Genomic DNA, 23,591 nt, shown 5'->3' with positions numbered 1-23,591 from the left:
AGCCTGTCCCACCTGCGCTGAGCTGCTCTGATTAGATAGGAGCTGCAGAGGGTTAAGCACTGAGGGCAAGTTTGTGTTTCTTCCTCTGTATTTTATTTTTTTTTTATAAATTATTTTTCCATGTAGTGTTGAATAACAAAATTTGTTTGTTTTGTTTTTTTAAAAAAAGGGTCAGCAACAGCAGCAGGATGTCTTTGCTGTGTTTCTTTTCCACAAGTATGAAGTCTATCACTACATTTCCAGGTCACTGACAGCTATTTTTAGCCTTTCTTTCACAGAGGAAAGGAATCACACAGCACAGTGCTTCAGATAGAGGCACGAAAGAAAGAAACGTTCATTCCAAAAACAGAGTTTGTTTGAGCTGTGGTTCTTTTGGCGCCAGAGATGTGGCTGCCGGGAACACCTTGCCTTCAGACACACACACACACACACACACACACACACACACACACACACACACACACACACACACACACATACATACATGCACACACGCACACACACCTGAGGTCTGCAGTGCTGGAGGAGCGCCAGCCAATCAGCACCGAGCTTGTTTTGAAGAAGACCCCACCCCATCTCCAGTAATGTCCAATTTCAGGAGTAAGTAAGCCCGGTCTCGCTCGAAAGATTTAGTTTGGCTGAGGCTCCGCGCTGTTTTTCTTCTCTTCTGGCTCAGGAGGTTAAATAGTGTCAGAGTCAGTCGCACTGAGCAGCAAGTTTGTCTGGGCCAAAAGTGAGACTACTCCCAGAAAAGGCAACACTTTTATTCATAGGTTTCTCAGAAATTTTTCATTGTGTTCACTGGAAGCTTTACAGTGTATTTATTGATTCTAATGGGACACAGTAGTGGTCTGTTTATCCAGGATTTGTACAATTTGTTTTCGATTAAAAGGCGTAAAAACACCTCAGCGGTTATCCCGCTTTAGCTGCTGACACTATGTTTTTGTCTGCTGAGGAGAAATCCCTCCATCTGGTCATGGGTCTGATTAAAGGCGATCATTATGGCATCAATACGCCTCCCTCATAGACTTAAAACCCTGCCCACCCCTGAGGGTAAAAAGAGAAAATAAAGCATCCTTCATTACCCTGCCCTCCCTCCTTCTGCAGTCCCTCACCCCCCTTGAGCACTATCCCTTTCCTGTGCTGTTTTGATGTGTAAATGAGCGCATTGAAAACCTGCAGGCCCCAAAAGAGATGCTTTCCATGAAAATGCGGCAGTCAGAGAGCACCAAAGTTCACACAGCTCACCACTCCTCGCAACCGGACTCCAATCAGACGCCCAGTACACGCACAAAAATCACACACACAACTGCACACGTACGCAGATATCACAGCTTGCGCGGTGACCTCTGAGGCGAGTTTGATGGTGACTTTTTGTTGAAATGAGGATTCATTGTCAAGCGGCAGCAGAAGAGACGGAACAGCTGAAGTTTTCTGCACCATTTATCCAGCCGCTGAAATGAAAGCACACAGACTGAGAGATGAAACGCCTGCTTGGGAGCACAGAGGGTTGCTCATTGTTTTAGACTTTCAAAAGTAGCGCAGACCATGTAATCAACAGCCATGCATACATCTAGCGTGGGTTTGTATACAGGTATTGGAAGTCCATCTCCAATTACCCGTTATGTTTGAGATTAATTTAAGGATCAACTCCAACCGTTGCTTGTCCAAGTTCTCATCAATATTTTCAGTGCTGCCATCTAACAACCACACTGGTAAGGAAAAAAGTCCATCTGCCTCACTAGATTAAAGGAAAGACAGTTCATTTGTATTTAAAAGACTCATATTTTCAGAAGGTTTGGTCAGTTTTAGCAAGTCAAATATTAAATATCCATATCAGACTGACCTGATATTTATTACTCAGTGGATACAGTCTCAACTGTAACGGTGCTTGATGTGAGCTCAAGGACACGTACCTTCAGTCTTCATTCTTTCATCTTCATCTAACGAGGGTAGAGACATGAACAGGAAGAAGTGTTCCTTTGAATTAAAATCAGAATGAACTATGAATTAAACATCATCCAAAAGGGACTCAAATCAACATTTAACCCCTTAACTGGCAGCAAAAAAATCACCTGACAAAAACTACATAACGCCTTCTGGTCATTATTGGCTCTGAACAACCCATTTCATAGCCTATTAATCGGCTGCGTCTCGTCCGCGGGCCGAATGAAGTGCATTTATATGGCAGGCTAGACCCGCCCATTTTGACTGACACCTCATTCGGCCAATCATGTTAAGAAATGGGTTTCCCAGAGCCAATAATACTCAGAGGGCGTCACGTAGCTTTGTCAGGTGATTTGGTGCAGCCAGTTACATGATTGGCCGAATGACGTGTCAATAAAAATGGGAGGGTCTAGCCTGCCATATAAAAGGGACTACAAACGGCCCGTCACCGGGCCCTTGCCAGTTAAGGGGTTAAACTTCAATGAACCAACACATGAACACACAGACGTAACAACAGTAGCGGCGCTATCTGCTCCTCTTCTGCAACGCAGCTTGTGAGCAGGTCCGCCCGTTTGTGGCGTTATTAAGATGGCAAATTAAAGAAAGAAAAGTTTTGCTTAGGTTCACTCCCACATATGAGAGGAGTTAAATATAATAAGCAACAGTGACTGAGTAGAGTTCAAGGTGAGAAAAATATATTTTAAAAAAAGTATAATAATCCTAACAAATAATGCCCTTATTGTGGTCTTCATTCACTGATACTAAAGACCATGAGGAGTGAACACACCACAGGCTGTAAACACACCTTTCACGCACTTGGAAACCACTAAAATGACATTTTACTTAATTTTTTTTTGCCCTGTTTTCTTATTGAATGGCTGAACTTTTCAAGGCATTACCTGACAATGGTGCATATAACATCGTAAATGTCAGACCGGACACCAAATGGTCTTTAATCTCACAGCTTCCTAGAGCAAAGTCTGTGTAAGTCTGTCCAGTTACAGAAATTAGCACCACCTGCAGTATCCATCCATCCATTTTCTTCTGCTTACCTAATTTACTGTCGTGGTTGTGCCGGAGCCTATCCCAGCTGTTATAGGGCAAGAGGCGGGGTACACCCTGGACAGGTCGCCAATCTATTGCAAGGCTAACAGGGAGACAGACAACCGTTCACTCTCACATTCACACCTATGGGCAATTTAGAGCCACCAATTAATCTAATATGAGGAAGCTGGAGTACCTGAGAGAACCCATGCAGACACAGGGAGAACATCCTCTACACTGTAAGGCCCCAGTCGAACGGTGGATTCAAACCTAGCTGTGAGGCGATGGTGCTAAGCACCATACCACCATGTCACCACCACCTGTAGCAGTCCAGTGAATTCATTAGTTGTCCTGCATCCCACCTCCCTCACCTAAAGGACATATGCTGTATTCTATTTGCCTTGGAAGTCAGATGTTGGATCTGGGAGTAACGGCTCTTCTGAGTTGAGTAAAGTCGGAAAAGCTAGGAAAAACAGGTTTTGTTTTGCTCCTGTCCAAGGTAGAGCATTCTTAAATCACTAAATAATAAAGTGCAATGCCTTTTGCACTTAAAAACAGCACTGCTGTACCTTCATGGATAGTATGGTCAGTGCTCTGCATATGGTTTGTTTAGCAAGTCACAAATACGCAACAGTGGCAGTACCAATTAAAAGTTTTACTACTGATTACGTTCACAGTCGCCATCTTGGATAGTTAGGTCAGGGTTGGCTGGGTTGAGTTGGAAATTTGACTTTAGGGGGCATTCCAGTTGAATATTCCCTTGGGAACTTGGAAATTCCGACTTCAAATACAACGCACTAATAGAGTATTTGCAGCACGACCATCTCTTGCTCGGTGTTACATCTAACAAAACACACCCTCTGACCTGAATTGAGATTTCCAGAGATCACGTGTGAAAACAGTGCTAGATCTGCAAAGACAGAATGCCATTAAGGATTTCAAGATGAGGGTGCAGCAGCTACAGCGTCCATGAGCCAAAGTGGAGCATTTACATCACTATTTGTGGAGATATTTCTGAATTTCTGTTTCAAGTCTGTGAGGGTCTGGGTGGAAGCAGTTAATAGTAACTAAAGCTTATTTATATAGTGGTTTTCACAAACAGGAAGCACAATCTCCTGGTGTATAAAACCACCATTTGTTCCACAGGTCTCCAGAGCTGGGCCAATATTCAAGGCACCAGCACCAAAAGACACTTTGTGAGAAAACACTGACTCTCTGGGATGAAGACATGTTGGTTCTCTAGGCACTGCCTAGAAAAGTTGTGCAGAAACAGCTTTATTGTAAATTACACTGGGACGAATGAAGTTAAAGATGTCAAAAGTACATACAGGTCAAAACGAATAAAAACGTGAGAGGCACAGATTAGCGTAGGAGCACTTTACAGGAAGTGAAAGTTTGAAGAAAAAGTTTCCAGCTTTTTGCTGTATCTTTTTTTTTGTTGTTTTTTCATGTCCTTTGATCAATAAGCAGAAGACAGAGAAGTAAAGCTTTCTCATCCCTCTGTACTCATTCCTGTGCTCCGTCTGCCTGTGGCTGAAGGAGAGATGAATCAGTGAACAGAGGGAGGTTCCACCGCTCGCTCTCGCTCTCTGAAGCCAACAGCATTGCTGTGATCACTGTTAATCTCCTTTGCCACTCTGCTGCCATCTCCTCAAATACATTCATCTCATTTCCAATAGCGTTTGCAGCCTCTTCTTCCTTTCTAATTAGGCACCGTCAAGATTTCAGAAGTCACCCTTTGGCGTTCTGCAGTAAGCGAGATCGCTCTTTGAGCGAGGGGGTCAGCCATGGCAAGTATTTGTTTGAGGGTTAAATCACAGCAGGCCTTTCATCATGTTGTTATGTTGCACGATCAGAGGCTTGGGATTATGTAGGTCAGACGTTGGAGAGTGAGAGCACCCCTTTTGTAGCTGCCATTTTTATTCAGTTGCTAGGCAGCACCCGCTCTAATCTCTTGTACCAAAGAGTCTCTCCCCAGAGAAAAAGAGAGGGAGCAGGAGTTACAAAGGACGAAAAAAAATGTGAAAAAAGCATCAACAAAGAACACAAACCAACGCGAGGACGGCTTTTAAAAGCACTCTAAAGGGAGGGAGTGGAAATGGACAGGATGTGGGAGTCTAAGCTCGGCCCTGAAACCTGCTCTGGCCCTCCTGAACATCTTTAAACCCCTGTGGACTGTTTGTGTCATTGACTCAGTAACTAAAGGAACAACAACAGCGGGTTACATTCAGCATTCAAAGCTGCGCCCCTCTGCTTAATGCCGGGAAACGAGAACTTAACATCTTTCAACTCTCGAGTCTAGCTTTTGAAAACAAGTGGAACAGCTCCGGTGGGTCAGTCAAAGCAGGACAGTTGATGGAAGTCACAATGTTGACACAGATTTCCTGTCACTGGGTACCAAAATGGATCAGAACCGCTCAGATCTAGAGCTCGGTCGTCTGGCAAAGTGTGTCTGCTGTCACACCGCTGCTACTGCTGCACCCCCATCCTAAATGTGCTCATGTCACGCTCCGCCATCAAAGGCTCACCCCTCGGCTCTGTGTTCTGAGAAAGGAGGCACACCACACCCCCACCCACTGATCTTCCCCTCCCACCCCAGCCCCGGGCTCAGTAAGGATCTGCTATTCTCCGTTGCATTCACACTCTTTGATTTGGAGTTTTGAAGTTTGTTCTTGTTTGCCTTTTTTCCTCTCTTTCTCTCTTTTTTTTTATGTTTTAATTAGTTCTGTTTCATATTGACTGTTTTGATTCATGGCGTTTTAAGATGATGAGTGCTCTGCAAAACTGGCACTGCAGCACTGATGGCTCTAATGCTGCCTGTAATCGCTTATACCTGCTGTCAGTCACTGAACTGTTGCAAAGACAAAGGAGGCCAATGAACTGTATAAAACACAATGAGTCAGTCTTGATCTGGGACAGTTACATCTTTGCAGGGAGTGAGGGGAGAGGACTGACAGGCTACCTTTATAGACTGAGCATAAAGTCTTGTATGCAAAGCCACGTGACTGCTGTTTTTGTTGTTTTGTTTTTGATAAAAACAGTTTTAGTTCAACAGTGTATTTATTTTCTTGTTCAAACTGAGGAGACACTTAGTACCATCCTCATATCTGAATGCTGCAATTAATGAGTTAACTAATCACTAACACTCTAACACATGTCTTCAAGAACCCTTCATTTTTTTTTTCTATTTTGTGAGAAAAATGGGAAATAGGTGCAGTAATTTATTGAAACATGTCCAAACATACATGGAAACATACAGTACATAAAGGCAAAAACAGAGTTTGTACAATTCTAAAAAATCTTGAAAGTCAGTATTTGGTATGACCACCTTTTGTCATGGTCCAGAGTCCTTTTGACCCAGTGTGTTTTGTTTTTGCTTTATTTTGTCTGTTCTGGGTTTCTTTTGTTGTGGGGTTTAGTTATGTTTTGATTGTCTAGTTCCTTGTGTTTCCAGGTGTTCAGTGTCCAGTCTGCATCTTTGTTCCCCCATCTGACTTCCTGTTTTATTTTGATAGTCATCTGGTCCCTGTGCATTGTGTTCACTTTTGTTTCCCCTTGTCTAATCAGTGTAATTTGGTTCACCTGTGTTCCCAGCTGTTTCCACCCCCCCCCCCCCCCCCCCCCCACCCCCACCCCCACCCCATGCTGCCTTCTGTCCTGCTGTGTGCTACCTGTGTGCGTATCCTGCAGTGGGGTCCTCTTCCTTGCCTGCTGCAGCATTACATGACACCTTTATTCTTCAACACTGCCTGAACTCTTTCAGGAAGTTTTCTTGCAATTTCTTTAAGTAGTCTTCAGGAATTGTCCTCCAGGCTTCTTGAAGGACATTCAAAGCTCTTCTTTGGATGTTTGCTGCCTTTTGTTCAGTTCTCTGTCAAGATGGTCCCACACTGCTTCAATAATGTTGAGGTCCGCGCTCTGGGGAGGCCAATCCATGACTCATAGTGTTCCCTTGCCTCTGTATGTGCATGTATGCTATACATGGTGGATCAAAATCTGATGGTATTTTTCTGCATTCATAATTCCATCAATTTTGACAAGATCTCCAAAACCACTGGCTGAAACGCAGCCCCAAACCATGACGGAGCCTCCACCATGTTTTATATTCACCTCTTCAGTACACACTGCATCCATCAGACCTGTAGCCACTGAGGTTCAGTCCACTTCTTGTGTAATCTGGCATAGCTCAGCCTTTTCTCGCTGTTTTCCTTCCTTAAGAATGGTTTCTTGTAAGCCACCCTTCCACTGAGACCATTTCTGATGAGACTTCAGTGAACAGCAGATGGTCAGATGCATCTCTCAGGATCTGTGTCAGGTCTTTGCTGCATTTTTTCCTGTTTCTTAAGGAAATTACTTTCAGACACTGTTCATCTGCTGATAGTTTTCAGGCCTGGCATTTCTTCCTTTGTCTTCCACTTTTTTTTAAAAGGATATGCCAAGTTTTCCACTAATAGCTCAAAGAGAAATCAATTTATTGGTATTGTATGTCTGTCAAATTACATTATTTTTGATATTTTTCATAGATTCAACTAAAGAAACTTGAACATATAATGCATTTTTGCAACAGGCTGCTAATAACAAAGTGCCCAAAGATACAATTTAAAATAGTTTCTTTGGTAAGTTGTTTGTCATGTGTAGACACGACACTGGTTCATCCCTTGAGTTAGATGCCTTTTAATGCTTGAATGATTCACAGGCCCGTGTTAAATGGCTTAACAAACAAAAAGCATTCCTCTGAAAATGGTCAGGTACTAGAAAGAAGGAGAAATAACTTTAGTTTAAAGACAGGCTGCAGTTTCAAGAGAGGTTCTATGCACCTAATAATAAAATATATATATATTTATAAATAAATATGATATATAAAATGTTATTTAGCAAGCTTCTTTATGATGCTTGTCCTCAGTTTCCAGTCTTTATGCTAAGGTAACTAGCAGTAGGAAGAAGCTATACATCCAAGGCTCAGACTGAAGCTATATAAGAAATGTTGAATTATTGCTTTAAAATTAGCACAAATGAGTGGAGAACATCAAACAGAGGGGTGATTTTACTCCACCAGACTTAATTGGCTAATTAAAGAGAGGCTCCGTGAATGGTGCTTGTTATTGTGGATGTGTGGAAAGCGGGGGGTGGGGATGGGAGGGAGTCCTCGATTTAACACCAGTGGGAACGGTTTTTTAGCCTTGTTTCTGTTCTTTGTTTGCAAGAATGAGTGTGTTAATTAACCTTTGCGTTCGGCACATTATGTAAGTATCCGCTCTGGTTGCCCAGGATTATTTGTATTCTGTAAATAAAAAGTGAATTTATTGAATAGGACAATTTGAGGCAGTTCAAACACATGTATCCAAAAACTTTCCTATCATCAATTAAGCCCTTTTCTAGCCAGCACTGTTGACTCAGGCTGATCACTGTACATTAGCCAGTCTGCATAGTAAAAGGAACCAGCTGGGGCCACACTCACTCCAACACTGGACCTTTTGTCAAGGTCTCAACCCCCTACAAGTAAAAGAAAAACCCTGTTGTATAAGACATTGTTCCTATTGTGGCGTGTCAAAGCTGTCATGCCAGGTCCAACACAGTGCTGAATAAACTGTGGTTTGTGTACATACTGTAACTGTAGGCTGTGGAAAAGGAGTGAGGCAACGGTCTGTGATGATCTTGGCGGCTGGTGAGGATTTGGCACGCAGACCAAGGGCTACAGCAGCAGTACCACATGCGGCCTTTTCCCTCAGGATAATAACTGCCTGTGGAGGAGAGAGGGAGAAAACCTGCAAGGATCAGCCTTCCTGTTCACACCCCATCATGCATGAGCTGGCAGGATCCTTGTGTTGTTATGGTCATGAGACATTTCCTGTGTGTGTTTTGGGGTTGCATCTGGGCTTGTTTACAGCCCTGGCTAGAGCCTCATTAAGTGGAACATGGTACTAGGCGGATGTGGGGGGAGTGGGGAGGGCTCAAGTGCCCATTAGTGGGGCCAGTCTATAGCCCCAAACCAGAACCCAACTGGGCCAGGTGCTGTGCGCCACAGCCTGGTTTCAAAAATACAGCCAAACAGAGTGAAGAAGGCTTACTCATTAGAAATGTGTGCATCATTAATTGCCAAAGAAAATCCCCTCACAAACCACCACATATATGGAGGTCTCAAATACAGAACTTAACAATGTTGGTGATATTCTGTGTTTATTTTCTTTTGGCAAATTCCATGAAAAGATCTTTTTTTTGTTCTTTTTTTTTTAAAGGTCTGTACTCAGGGGGTAGTGCATGCATTTGCAGACTTCAGTTGTGTGTTAATACACAGCTGATGGTTTTTATGGAAGCAGGTCAGCATGAGATTGACTAAAACTACAGCACCACATCACCATCATAATGAACCGAGAACTGGGCAGACAAAACTTGTTGGTAGTGTTTTGTTTATTAAAGTTCAAAGAAAGACTCAAAATAAAGATGTAAAGTGCGCATGATGCCAGGTTGTGAGGCTTAATTTAAAAAAAAAAATGGTAAAGACTCACAGAAATCCTGCACTGTTCAGTAAAAGGTAAATCAAAGCAGCAAAAGCAGGTACAAAAATCTAAAGCCAAGGTAAAAACAAAGCAGCTAGGAGCAGACAGTCCAACAGCTGAACCACAGGGGGACTGAAGATCTCAGACAGGGGAGCAGAAGACCTCATAACAACAGCCAGGCAAAGCAGTGTATGGTAGTTAAAGTGCATCCATTACAGAAAAAAGTAATGTGATTTATAATGTGTTATGCCCAGCGCCAGTAAAGCTGTGTGTGGATAATTTAGGACACATATATATATTCAAGTTATTTGATGAGTGGTGAAGTCTGGAACCTACGGATCTCAACAAAGAATGAGTTTTCTTCTTTGTGATGCTTTGCCAGGTTTTACTTCAGCTCTCTTCAGCAAGTGTAATGCAGCTCAGTTATGTTGTGATAATTTTGACTGGGCCGTTACATAATATTCCCTCTTTACCTTTAAAAACTCCTACATTTCTTTCTCTGTATATTTTGAGTTAGTGTTTATCTGCACGGTCCAATCAATTTCTCTGCATTTGACAGAATCTGAGCTGTAAGTAAAGCTCTGTAGACATCGCAACTCATTACTTCAGTCTTCTGTCAAAACACTAATAAACACAAGTGACCCAGTGCCATTGGAAGCTGTGCATGCCGGTACATCACACTACCTCCAGTGTGTTTTACAGAGGACAGCTCCAAGCCTGCTCCTAAGCATACATCCCATCATTCTCATGCAGGTTGAGCTTGATTTTTGGTTCAGTTCAAAGAATGCTGTTCCAGAGCTGGTCTGTTTTTTTGTTTTTTTATGTCTTGGCAAAGTCTAATCTATTTTTTCTGTTCTTGCACCTTGTGATGAACAGAGTAGGAAAATGATTTGCCTTCCACATGGAGAATGTCCTTGACTTGGCTTTATGTTCTAAAGTAGGTTTGTCTTGGAAAGGATCCTGTGATCATCCACCAGTACAGTCACTATCAGAGCCTTTTTTTTTTTTTTTACATTGTTAAGCTCACCAATGTGTTTCTTTCCTCTGCAAATGTACCAAACTACCAGTGTGCCTGCTATCGCTGATGGATTTGTTTTTTGCAGCCTGAGGTAGTCTGTCTTCCCTGCTGCAAGAGCTTCCTTGACCGCATGTTAAGCTGAAACAGCTTCCGAATGCAAACGTTACACTTTTAATTAGCTACCAACTTTTTAGCTGCTTAACTGACTAATGAAAAGTCCACACTTGTGCGTGAAACGGCTTTTGAGTAAATTTTCCAGTTATATTTAACCCCCTAGTCGGTGACTGCGTATTAAAGTTGTGTGAGTGTGTGACATAAATGTACACACAGGCAGGTGATCCAACTGGCGGGAACCAGACAAATACAGAAAGTAAAACTTAAACATGACACACAGGGTAAAAACCCCAAACTATGCAATTTTAATAATTCACTTATTATTTTGTGCCTTTCCTTGGAATTTATCTAAGAGGAAATGGTGTAAGCATGATGTAAGCATGGCCGCTAAATGAATGACTTTGAATAGCATGGGCACACTGAAGTGTTCTTGATACATCCTTTCTTTCTGTGCATATCCAAGTAGCCATCTTATTAATGTGTGCACAACTAGGAGACCCTCAGAGCTCCTCTCAGAGCGGCGGCTTCGTGAATTCCTCCGAAGTTTCACTGTGAAGCGTCTTGCAAAGACTGTGCAGCAGAGGACAAAGCAGAGAGGGATTAACATCTCCCGCCTTTCTGCTCATGCACACCCGCACTGTGTAACGCTTAACATAATCAAACATTCACCCAGTGCGACACACAACACAACCAAACACTCTTCTGGGGCTATCCTACTAAAACAAACCCTGGGCTAGAACCCCAGGGGCCAAGGAGAGAGGTGGAGGAGCTGAGGAGGCGGATATGAGGGAGGCCAAGCACTCATAGTGTTTATGCTGAACAGCCAGCGACTGGGAAACGTACGGAACACGATCCTCGTGTTTTCCTTACCCCAGCTAATCCGACAAAACGACAGAGGGAGCAGATTCCGTTACAGAGAAAGCTGCCACTTAGATATTTATCCTTGCTAAGGCAAACATCTGGCCCCGGTGGGCTTTTTTCATAGGGCGATATGAGTGGGTGTGATGCTCTGCTACATTTATTTGGGTGTGAAGTTTTAATTAAAAGTGAAAGCGATGCCCGCCGGCCAACCACCCCAGTTTACTCTGTCCCCCAAGGTTCATCTGCATGCAGAATGAAAAGAGAATAGCACTGACTAAAGGAAGACAAGCAGATGTCAGAAAATAAACAAATGCAAAGACAAGAAGAAAGAACAGTGACAGAGAGATGTAGAGGATTTATCTGCTCAGGAGGTGCCCAGGGTGTGAAATTTCCTCTCTTGCTGTTTGTTTTCAGTTGCAGTCAGATGGAACAGCCTGAGTTACAGACAAAGTGCCCATTGCCCTTACGCACTGAGACGGGCGTATTGCTTACAGAGAAATCTGCTTACTCTCTGGGGTCTGGGTTTCCAGAAGCACCCTTGCATGTAAGATCACTTCTGTCAACCGACTAAAGGGGAAACAAGAACCATTCTTCACCCAGAAAGAGGAAGAAAGCTGCAGGGTAATTCCCAGCATTCATACATCCTGTTTTGCATTTTTATGCTTAAAAGGGACATCTTCATAACATCTCACAGCTTTTGCATTGTGGTCACAGTCGTAGCAGCAGTTTAGGAGCAAGACTGAGCTCATGTTGTGTTTACCAATTGCCTCCGGATACAAAGTGCTGGGGCCTCATTTACGAGCTGGCACATGGAATCCCTCATCGCTAAAAAAAGCTCATTGTATGTACACCTTGTTTATAGAAATGCAGGTAATAAAGCTAAGCCTTCCATCTATCAGTTGTAATTGCCTGTGTAGGAGGCAGAAACTGTGTGAATGAGCTTCAGTGCCCCCATGTGATAAATGTTCCAGACTACTTTTAATTAAAGTCGGGGCTGGATTTGCTGACTCGGTGCAGGGAGCAGTTTTAGATTTCTCTGTCCAAATTGTGTTTCTGTTTTTTATGTTATTAGTTCTCAGACTCTGTAATCTTTTGTCGTGACACTTACCGTCCATGCTGCCTTTCAGCTGAGGTTACAGCACTTAAATACACAGTAATTTACATTCATTTCCACAAAAATGGAGCAAAATTCTTTACTGGGGGTTTACGTTGGACTGTTCCCTGGCACATTGCATTACCAGCTCTTCTTTTCATCTTATATTTGTCAAATTATATTTTCTAACTGTAAAACAGCCTTAGTATCCATTGTTAGGATCCTCTCAAACATTATCCCGCTCGCTTTCTTGCTGGGCCTTTCACCGTCTGAAAGAAACACTTGCCTCGGATCGTATCACTGACAGATGTCCAGCACATGGATAAGCTAATGAGTGTCACCCCACCTGACTGTCTGCCCAGCTCTTTGCCTGAAAGACTCAGACCTATCATGTGTTACCTGGCCGTGCTCTCAGTGTGAGAGGATGTTAATTGGCGGTGAGGCGCCAGTCTCCCCCCACCAGTCCTCTGGCGTCAGTCAGAGCCAGGAAAGGTGGCATAAAGCCTGGCCTCGGAGCGCTCTAGACTCCCTGGGTCCAGAGGGAACAAGGAGGGTTGATCCAGTGTGTGTGGAGGCCATCCCTTAAGCACACACCTGGAGTTAACTTGTACGCTCGAATGGAAAACGTGCCCAGAGAGCAACACAAGGAACTCAACCTTTTTTTTTTTCTTTCTGTCAGGAATAAGAGTGAGAATTATTTTCAATTTAAGCGCCAGAGTGGTTCAAAGAAATACTCCAGTCTACTGCTTAGTGCCATGCAGAGTTCCCTCCTGGCTGATTGGAGTTCACCCAACATGTGTGTGTGTGTGTGTGTGTGTGTGTGTTTGAGTGTGTGTCTCCTGGCTCCTGTCTCCCGTCCGTCTGCCTACCCTGGATTGGACTCCTGTCGCCTTCGCAGTGAAGGGCCACTCAACCTGGGTGGATATTCTTTCCCCCCACATCTGCTACAAATTTACCAGAGCCAAGGCATTCAAAGGCTCCTTTATGGAGCCGTCAGCAGCCCTGTGACTGCTTCCTATAACACACAAGCACACTTGGTACACTTATACACTTTGGCACAGATGAACACACAAACACAAAGGACACCCGTTTTGCATTCATGTGCACTTTTACACTTTTTAAACATTGAAATGCACATTTTTTTAAAGCAGTTTGTTGTCTTTTGTCATTTCTGTCGTTCTGCTTTTATACAAAGACACACTACATAACCACTTTCAGTTGCTTACTGAACCAAAAATCTGAACTTAGGTCAGCACCAACAGCTGCAGACGTTTTTTTTAAGTGAATCAACCGTGCATGGTGGAGAAGTGCAGGGGTGGTTATTGGGCCATTACACACTTTAATCTATTTATTACTGACATCCCTCTCACTTGGCATATGCACACTCCAAAGGAGCATTAGCTGTGACAGCAGCAAGGCCACCATGTAACTTTAGATGGATCTGATCATAAGAGAAAAGATAGATACAAAAAAAAAAAATCCAATACGAGCTGATCTGGGGTAGCAGGAAATTATTCTACAGCTATTCTTTTCTATAATTGGATTACAATTTCAATTCCCTCACAGGGAGGAAAACGGATTTATGTGTTTTCCTGCTCTGCTCATCAGAGACATGAAAATATACTGTAATTTTAGAGCAACTTGCAAAAACTCATTTGCCTTCTTGCCAAGAGGTAGATTGGCAGAGCGATATCTTGTACAGCAGGCATTTAGTGACCATCTGCAGTCATTCAGCTTAGCCTGAAGGCCCATTTATACTCGGTGTTGTTGCCCTCGCGAGTGGCTGCTTATGCAAAAGGTGATGTAACAAGCTACTCTTTGATGTCATTTCTGCACATTTTGATTTTTGCAACCTGCTGAAGACACGAGTGTATGATTGTGTTGGTTTTTAAGTACCATTTCAATGGTATATCAGTGAAGGGGCTCAGAGATTCCCAAATTATACAGAGGGGAGATGCTGTAACAGCTTGAAAGGAAGAGATTTTCTGGAGAAAAAAGAAAAAACTCAGTTACTTCTTTGCTTCCAGTTTTGATTTAGTCTACTCCTATGACAGCACTGATGCTTCTTTTTTTTTGGGGGGGGGGGGGGGGGGGGGGGGGGGGGGGGTCTGAATGGCATCACCTATTATTCAGGTAAATACTGGAGTGAGTATGATGGACTCTCAGCAACAGTATAAACGGTGACCGGACTGTGGTGATGTCACAGTTGGCGCATGACACAACCAATGCAGCATCCATAAGTAAGGTGTAGCTCTGCCCACATAACAAATAAATAAATAAAACATAAAAATCTTTTGTTCTTGGAGAGCCACAGCAACAAAGAGTTTATTGTATCCCATCTATGCATGTCATTCATAATTTGGCTGGAACATTTGTAACATTGGTTACAGCAAGCAGCAACCTCCAGAGATTATAAAAAATGAAGCCAACGATTGTCCACAACAGTTACATTCATTGAACGGCCACTTGAGGCTGGTGCCAAAAGTGAGCGATACAATACAGTATTAAAAATGGACGCTGCTTCCAGGTTTACCCTCAACCTGCATTCTTATAAAGGCCACCAGGGGGGATTCCTTTGGTTGCAAAAAACAAAAAGGGATCGTGAACTAAAGCAAACACTTTCCTGACAAGTTTACGGGCTCAGGAAGTCTTTCCAAGTTATGTTGGTCATTAAATCTATTTTATAAATTATGGTCATTCTAAAGGCCTTTACACACCAGATACGTAAAATTCATCCAAATGTTTTGTGCATTAAAAAGATTTTTTGGTCTCAACTATTCTTCATGCAGCATGTGAGCTCATAGCTCAAAGGGCGCACAGGTATGCAGGTATATCAGAGTGTAAAGGCCTTAAGAGTGCGGTTTCACAGTCAGATCTGCCCCTCTTCCGTCACATGCAGCTTTAAAAATGCCAACATGGGGACAGCTCGAGGCTTCGTAACGGGATTTCACCAACCAGTGGGTGACATCACAGTGCAAACACTCGCTAACTACTATCTGAACTACTACAAACTGGAAACAGTACTTTACCATTGCAACCAATACATTTTTACAAGAAATAACTTTTACTTTGAAGGCAAATGTTCTCTGTTTCTTGTAGCTAGCAAGTGCGTGTAGACGTGTCGGCGTCTTCCATGCAGACTACAGGCAACTGTGAAATTTGCTATCAAGTAAAGCAATCGCAAGGTTTTTGCCAACCAGTCAGGGAATACTTATTTTTCATTAGTTACCAGCAGGTGCCAGATGGTTGCAGACCAGTTTCTAGGCTTGTTTCTTAGCACATGTCCAAAATGGTGGACAACTTAACGATTTCATGTAGTTAGTAAAATCTCAATATACAGTGTATTGTAATACTGTCCTTGCCCCCTGGTTTCCTAGCTGACCTTCTCTATCAAATGTCCATTTTTCTTATTTTTCAGTTTGACAGAGCCGGGTTTAGCTGTGCATAAAAACTGGAAACATGGAAACAAATAGCCTAGCTCTGTCCAAAGGTAACAAAATCCTTCAGCTAGCACCTCTAAAGGTCACTAATTAACACATTATATTTCATTTTTTTAAACTCGTATGAAATCCAACATGGAAAAACAAGTTTGTGAGTGTGTTCCCTCTCTTTCAGTCTTTATGGTAGGCTAAGCTGCGCTTGCCTTGTACCTGTAGCTCTGCATTTGAATCACAGATATGAGGGTGGTAACAATAAAATGCCATTTATTACAAAAAAAAAAAAAAAAAAAAAAACTAAAAACACATACTTTTTTAAAAAGCCAAAGGTAAAAAAATATAATTTAGGGGTAAGCTCTGTGTCAGTGCATGTGTCTCTGTGCCTGCTGAAAACAGTGGGAGGAAGTTAACTGGCTTTATATCATCCACTGCTAAGCCTGCAAAGAACCCACCGATATATATAAGCCTATTCAACATTTGGAATCACTGGCTCGCCTGAACAGTAAGATGAAGCCTCAGTATGAATCATGAAAGGCCTCAGCCCACTTATTACGTCTACAAGTTTGACTGCCTTTCATCTTCCCTGTAGCGCGCTCATCCAATTGTTGCTGCTGCCATATCTGAATCCCCGAGTTCAAAGAACTCACTGGGTGATTCTACGGTTATTCTCTGCAGTCCCTTTTCAAATTGCCTTTAACATTTTTCATATTTGTGTGATGATGTGAATCTTAAATGAAAATATTTCTGATAAAGAAAGAGGAAGAAGTGATGTGAGCAGCAATATAGCAGCATTTACCTGTGTCATGAAAAGCCAGCCAGAGGATATAAGCACTTGATGGTGTTGGCATTTGTTGCAGTCATGGCAGAGGGGTTATGTGAGTGATATGTAAATGCGGCTGTTTGGTCTACAGGAAGACTCAGACTGTTTCAGAAGAGTGCAGGATTCCCTTTGGGATGAGAGCGCTGCATTCCCAAGAGAAAAAGCCATCCTCTGAACTTCTCCGTCTCTGTACTCTCTCACTTTTCTCCCCTCTTACTTTGGTTATATCATCAAAGGGAGAAGACGCACATCAGTGGAGAAAAAAATTGGGGGAGAAGGCTCTGTTTTGTGAATAATGCATTAATAATCATTTGTACTTGCACTTAAAGCAGAAGGGAAAGAGAAATTTAGGGCATGTCGCTGCTGCGGTCATGTGAGTTGGTTTTCACGCTCAATTTTCGAGACACCTTCATGCTCTGTGAATGATTATGTTACTTCACTTCTTTCTGTTCTGGCAGCCTGTCAGGATTCCCCCCCCCCCCCCCTGCTTGTCCTCATTTTCTCTGTGTGCATTCCTGCAGCTGCCAGCCTGATAGATTATTGACTGAGCTCATTCTGAAGTGTGGCATGATATGACACAAATCGAGTTTACACTCACAGCTCAAAACTACCTTCGGTGTCTGCTCCAGCAGTAAGAGTCTGACTCGCTGTGATGGCACCGGTGGGACAGGTGTCAAAAATGCAGCAAGTAGGCCTCTGTATAACTTCATCTTAAGCTGAGGATATGTTCCAAATGTACAAAGATTTTGAGAAAGATTCTTACAGTGACAGCTGCTAAAGGTACAGATGCGCAGCTCAAAAACAGTCACAAGCCTCGAGTGACTGCAAAGACCAATACACATGATTTGAATTATTTTATGTACTAATCTATTCACCCTTTCTTGTGCCCTCTAGGGAAGCATCTGTATTTGTTATGTTCCTAAACGCTTCCTTTTATTTTGTCATCTTTATAATAATGAACGTATCTTTTGAAGCCTAAGAAACACCAGCTTTAAAATAAAATTAAGCAACCTCTAGCAGTTGTACATGAAGGGCATGTGAATAATGTGTTTGGTTTTCTCCAGCAAATCCTGAAGAAATCCATAAATATGGATTTTCTCAGATTTCTGAAAAGTCCATGGGGACTAAATGGCATTAGATGCCACAGGAAAAGCTTAAACCTTAAATTGACTGGTTCTTATAGCACTTTTCTACCATACTTACCTCATTCACACCCATTCATACAAGCACTTCAGTATTCTGCCCATTTAGTATTTTACCCCTTTAGGTGACTTGCTCTACCTCCTGAGCTACAGACACATTACATGTTGATGTGAGTGACATGACACACAAAGTCACATGTAGGAGCACTTATTTTGGAAATGCTCATATAGATCTTTTTGGAACAAGCGACTGATATTGTCATTCGGATCGGAGGACACATTGGTCTTCCCAGGAGTTGAGGTCCCAGCAAATTCACACCAATGTCAGACTGTGCAATGCTCAGAGAAACTGCAGAAAGACTCTGCAGGTGTGTTAAATGGTAAAGTTCATGACAGCACAATTAGAAAAAAAGACTGGATAAGCATGACTTGTTTGGATGGGTTGCCAGGAGAGAAACTCTTCTCTTTAAAAAGAACACTGCAGCACAGCTTAGGTTTGTGAAACTGCACCTGAAGAAAAAACAGGACTTCTGGAACAATGTCCTTTGGACAGACAAAACCAAAGTGGTGATGTTTGGTCATAATGCACAACGCCAAATTTGGTGAAAACTAAACAGCATATCAGCACAAACACCTCATACCACCTGTCAGGTGTGTAATGGGGGAGTGATGATTTTTACTTGTTTTACAGCCACAGGACCCGGGCACCTTGCAGTCACTGAGTCGACCATGAACTCCTCTGCATGCCAAAGTATTCTGGAGTCTGAATCATGGGGTGTACTTAGTTTTTCACGACTGTAGTTCCAGGGATGGCCAAGAGAGTCAGTCTTCATAAACCCCCATGTTTTACTGCCCAGTTTTAATCTGCATCCACACAGGAAGCAATTCACTCAGTGGGCGTCACATTGCAGATGGTCGCTAGAGGACATTTGAAACTCTGGTTGCCTAGGTAATCCTCAAATTATTTAGAAGTAGTTTTATTGTAATGCATACATGTAAATAAATGCAGGGGTTTTATACAGTGTATTGAAACTGGTATTTTACCAGACTCCTTTCACACAGCAGTCAGAGAAAAATTCTAATAAAATGAAATAAGTATCCAAAGAAATTCACAGAGAAAGTACAAGTAATAAATCTTGTTGCTGCACTGCTTCTCACTTCACTGTATGTCAGCTCTTCAACAGACATGAAAATATTTATAGATTATTTCTCCCTTTGTGGCAGCCGTGCATGGTGTGAATTTGTGTATAACTCACCTGTTAACACAGTATTAAGGCTTGAAGTTGAGGCTCAGGTGAGCCTCGGGCAGATGCTGTCACAGGCAGGAGGTTTCTTCCTGTTTAAAGGGAGTTCTTTCTCTCCACTGGTGCCGAGTGCTTTCTCACAGGGGATCATATGACTGTCAGAGTTCTCTGTCTAATGTATGATATAAAGCACTGTTGAAACAGCTGTTGTTGTGAACTGATACTATACAAATAAAATTGAACTGAAGTGAATAGCTGCCAGGCTTCACATCAGCTAACATGAGTTACTGAACTGAAGTCCAGTCTAATAATTTTAGTAAGACTCTGTCCTATTATTTTTTTTTAGATCTCTATTAGCTTCCTTTAATACAGTTTAATACAGTTGTTTCCATAAGGTCCCAAAGTAAAGAACAAACTAAACTTTTACAATTAAATAAAAACTCATAAAGAAAAGAACAAATGAAGGAGGAAATAAATATGACAAGTACAGTAAGTAAAAGTTAAAGTATTGCAGCAGCTTTATGAATGATTGAAGCACTGTGACATTAGCTAGTATCACATTTAACCATCCAGGCCCTCAGCTGTCCTGTTATGTGGTCCCAGTGAAGTCATTTCTTGTCTGGTGGAATGAGAGCAACAAACACACTTGTTCCCCTCTTGCCACATGCCCTCTGCTCTAACTTGGACCTGAGGTAAATATTTGCTGGGTGGGTTGCTCCACTCTGCTCGGCCACATCCACACGCTGTGTCAATGGGCCCGTGATACACCGTTACACTCAGTTTGCACAGAGCTCAAAGGTGCACAAGCCTGCACAAGGCCAGTGTTTGCTTTTTGGCCTGAGAGATCACCTGCTGCTACTGTTTGGGCTTTTATCGAGTTGTATGTGCATGTGTGTGTCTCTGTGTATGAAATATAAATGTGGAGTCAACAAGGGGAGGTTAATGCATCCAAACAGATTGAATTAAGGAGAGCAAATCCACATTATGTAAGGAAGTTTTTCCACATTCCACACCACGCATTAAGTCATAAAACAGCACAACATGCTCACAGTCATTTAAAGTAAAAAAATTCCTCCGACGTCATCCACCAAGAGGGGAAAAAGCAGCTCAAACAGGAGAATGTCGTGCCGTGACCCTGTATAAAAGGCAGATGTTGTTTGGCACCGGAAAGTTTTAAAAGGCATGTTAAAGTAGCAGGAATTTGGGCAGTACTAGGTGCAAAAAAAAAAAAAGAAGAAACATGGAAATTGACAAATTCTTTTAAAAAAAAATGTACCTCGGGAAATCAACCAAACTAAAGGGGGGGGGGGAATCAGTCTCCCACAGAGGCGGGGCTAAAGGGAGGGCTGAGGTGGTGGTGAAGGTAAAGATGGAGGCTTGGATGGTGCACTGAGTAATTTGGATGAGGTGGAGATGGGGAGGAGGTGGGTTGCACGAATGAGTCTGCAAGGAAGAATGACAGGTAAGCAGTGAGATTTAAAGTATACAAAGTGGAGACTGATTGGCCTGAATAACGCGGGCAGAAAGATGATTGGACTAGAGTAATGACATCAGCTTTGGGTTTGACAGCATGGAATGATGTGAATAAACTATTAAGAATAAACTTGCAACCAAATACCCAGGAAAGCAGATAGAGGAGTGAAAATAGATCTTCCTTATTGAACTTACGCCTAAGCTACATTTTGTTAGCTCCGCTACCTCACAGTTAAATTGTGTGGTTCAGTTCAGCTGCTTTTTTATTATGGGGCAACTGCGTCTTCTTATGCATGTTTATGGAGGCAGACCTGTGCGCATTACAGTCGCTAAAACACACTGAATTTTCAACCATTCTTTAAGTGCTTTTTCTCGGTTTTCATTTCTGATAGAATTTTCTGGTTTCCGCTGAACTAAAATAAGGAATAAAACTCTAAACTGCAAAAAATATTTAACTAAGATCAGACAAAGACAAAGACGAGTTTGAAAGTCCACAACTGACCCAGGATCACAACAGAAAGCAACACAAATAACACACAGGGTAAATAATTAATAAATGCTATAATCTGGCCCCCTAAAGTGTGGTCTCAAGTATAGCATACTACTGTACATGCATGTATTTTACAGAATGCCAGAGGCTACAGAAACCCCATTTTTGTCCTTTGTTTATGCAAACCCACATTTTAGCAGCTGGTGTATGGCCATGATATAGGGGAAAGAACAGGAGACAGTGCCACCAACACATCAAATTCTGGTCTAATTAATAGGCTAACTCCTATTTCCCATTAATGCCAGATGCCAAACTGCCCACATATCATTCGGATAAAACGGGTCATGATGAAATATTTCATCCCAAGATTCTCAAATTTCATCACAATCCATCAATACTTGTTGAGACACTTCAGTCTGAACCAACACAGCAGACAGACTGACATTGCCAAGAGCTGTGTCCCTAGCAGTGCCTAATGTGTAACATGGGACAAGGCCATAAGCACGATATAGCCGCTGCATAATGAGTCATCATAAAGGACTGCTAACCTTTTATCCCTGCTGAGCTACCTGTAAAACATTTTCAGTGGTACATGCCAATGTGTGCAGTCATTAACTGGTCTGACCTCAACAGGGGAGTGAAAGTTGGGTGATTAATGCATGCTTCAGTGCGTAGGATGGACTGTGTGAGGAATGACAAATACTTCGCGTTTCACAAGCTTGGACAGAAAGCGATAGATCCACAAAACTCCTAAAACATTAATATATCAAGGCTGTGTCACGAAGACAGTGAGACTCCTAAAATCAAAGTGATCTACTTCTCAGAGTTCATTAGAAGTTCATTTAAAGTATGTACTCTGTTTTGGTGTTGCGTTATTTTGTGAAAGTTAAGTCAGTGTTAACATGAAATCCTTATGTATTGATTAGGGGATTTTTTTTTTTGTAATATTTATATGGGGAGTAACTCAAAAGTGTAATAAAACATACCAAAGTGAAAGATCACTTTAGGTTTATTATAGCTGAATGCAGCTGCCGCCATGCCTGAACCCTGCCACTAATCAAGTGCTACGTTTCCACTGACTTTTCACATCTCTGACCTTTACTCTGATCCATCTTAGCCTCTACACCTGTTGCCAAATTACAGATGGCTCACAGGCTGTCACCACTTCACTCCTAAATATTTCATCAGGTCCTGCTGTCCTCCTTGCACTCTTCTCTGCCACATACATCACACATACACACGTGTGCACACACAGACACCTCAGTTTGGCTGTTTTAACTGTGGGATCATCGCTGTTACCTGCACACACCTTTCCTGGGGGAACCTGGCTCAGACTGCTGCCACGCTGCATTTTTGCAGTAACGTTTCTCAGATTATTCAGAAATTATTGCACACAGTTAAAAAAAAAATTGAAAGCATTTAGTTAAAGTTGCACAAGCCAGCCATTTTATTAGGTACATGTTGCTAGCACTGGGTTGGACAGCCTTTTACCTTCAGAGCTGCCTTAATTCAACAAGGTGCTGCAAACATCCCCCAGAGGTTTTTGGTCCATGTTGGCATGACAGCATCACAGAGTTGGCTGCACATCAATGATCTGAATCTCCTGCTCCACCACATCCCAAGGTGCTCTGTTAGATTTGGATATGGTGACTGGAGACCATTTGAGTACAGTGAACTCATTGTCATGTTCAAGAAACCAGTTTGAGATGATCTGAGCTTTGTAACATGGTGCGTTATCCTGCTGGAAGCAGCCATCAGAAGATGGGTACAATGTGGTTATTAAGGGAGTTTAAATGATGATCATTTGGTACTCAGGGGTCCAGAATGTGTCTAGATAATATCCTCTACACCACTGATACAAGGCAAGACAATCCAGTCTTTGGTGAGCCTGTATGAACTGTAGCCCCAGTTTGCTGTTCTTAGCAGACAGGAGTGGCACCTGGTGTGGTCTTCTGCTGCTGTAGGTAATCTGCTTCAAGGTTTGATATGTTCCTCTGCATACCTTGGCTGTAACAAGTGGTTATTTGAATTTCTGTTGCCTTCCTATCATCTATAAGCAGTCTGGCCATTCTCCTCTGACATCAACAAGGTATTTTCACCCAGAGAACTGCCGCTCACTGGATATTGTCTCTTTTTCAGACCATTCTCTGTAAACCTTAGAGATGGCTGTGCAGAAAAATCCCAGCAGATCAGCAGCTTCTGAAATACTCAGGCCAGCCCACCTGGCACCAACAGCCATGCGACATTGAATATCCCTTAAATCACCTTTCTTCCCCATTCTGATGCTCAGTTTGAACATCAACAGGTCACCTTGGCCATGTCTACATGCCTAAATACACTGAATTGCTGCCATGCGATTGGCTGATCGTTTGATGAGCAGGTGTGCCTAATAAAGTGGTCAGAATAATTGA

The sequence above is a fragment of the Archocentrus centrarchus genome, chromosome 13 (genome assembly GCF_007364275.1).
Source record: "Archocentrus centrarchus isolate MPI-CPG fArcCen1 chromosome 13, fArcCen1, whole genome shotgun sequence".
NCBI lineage: Eukaryota > Metazoa > Chordata > Actinopteri > Cichliformes > Cichlidae > Archocentrus > Archocentrus centrarchus.
The sequence above is the reverse complement of the archived record's forward strand: the minus strand, read 5'-3'. Positions refer to the sequence as shown.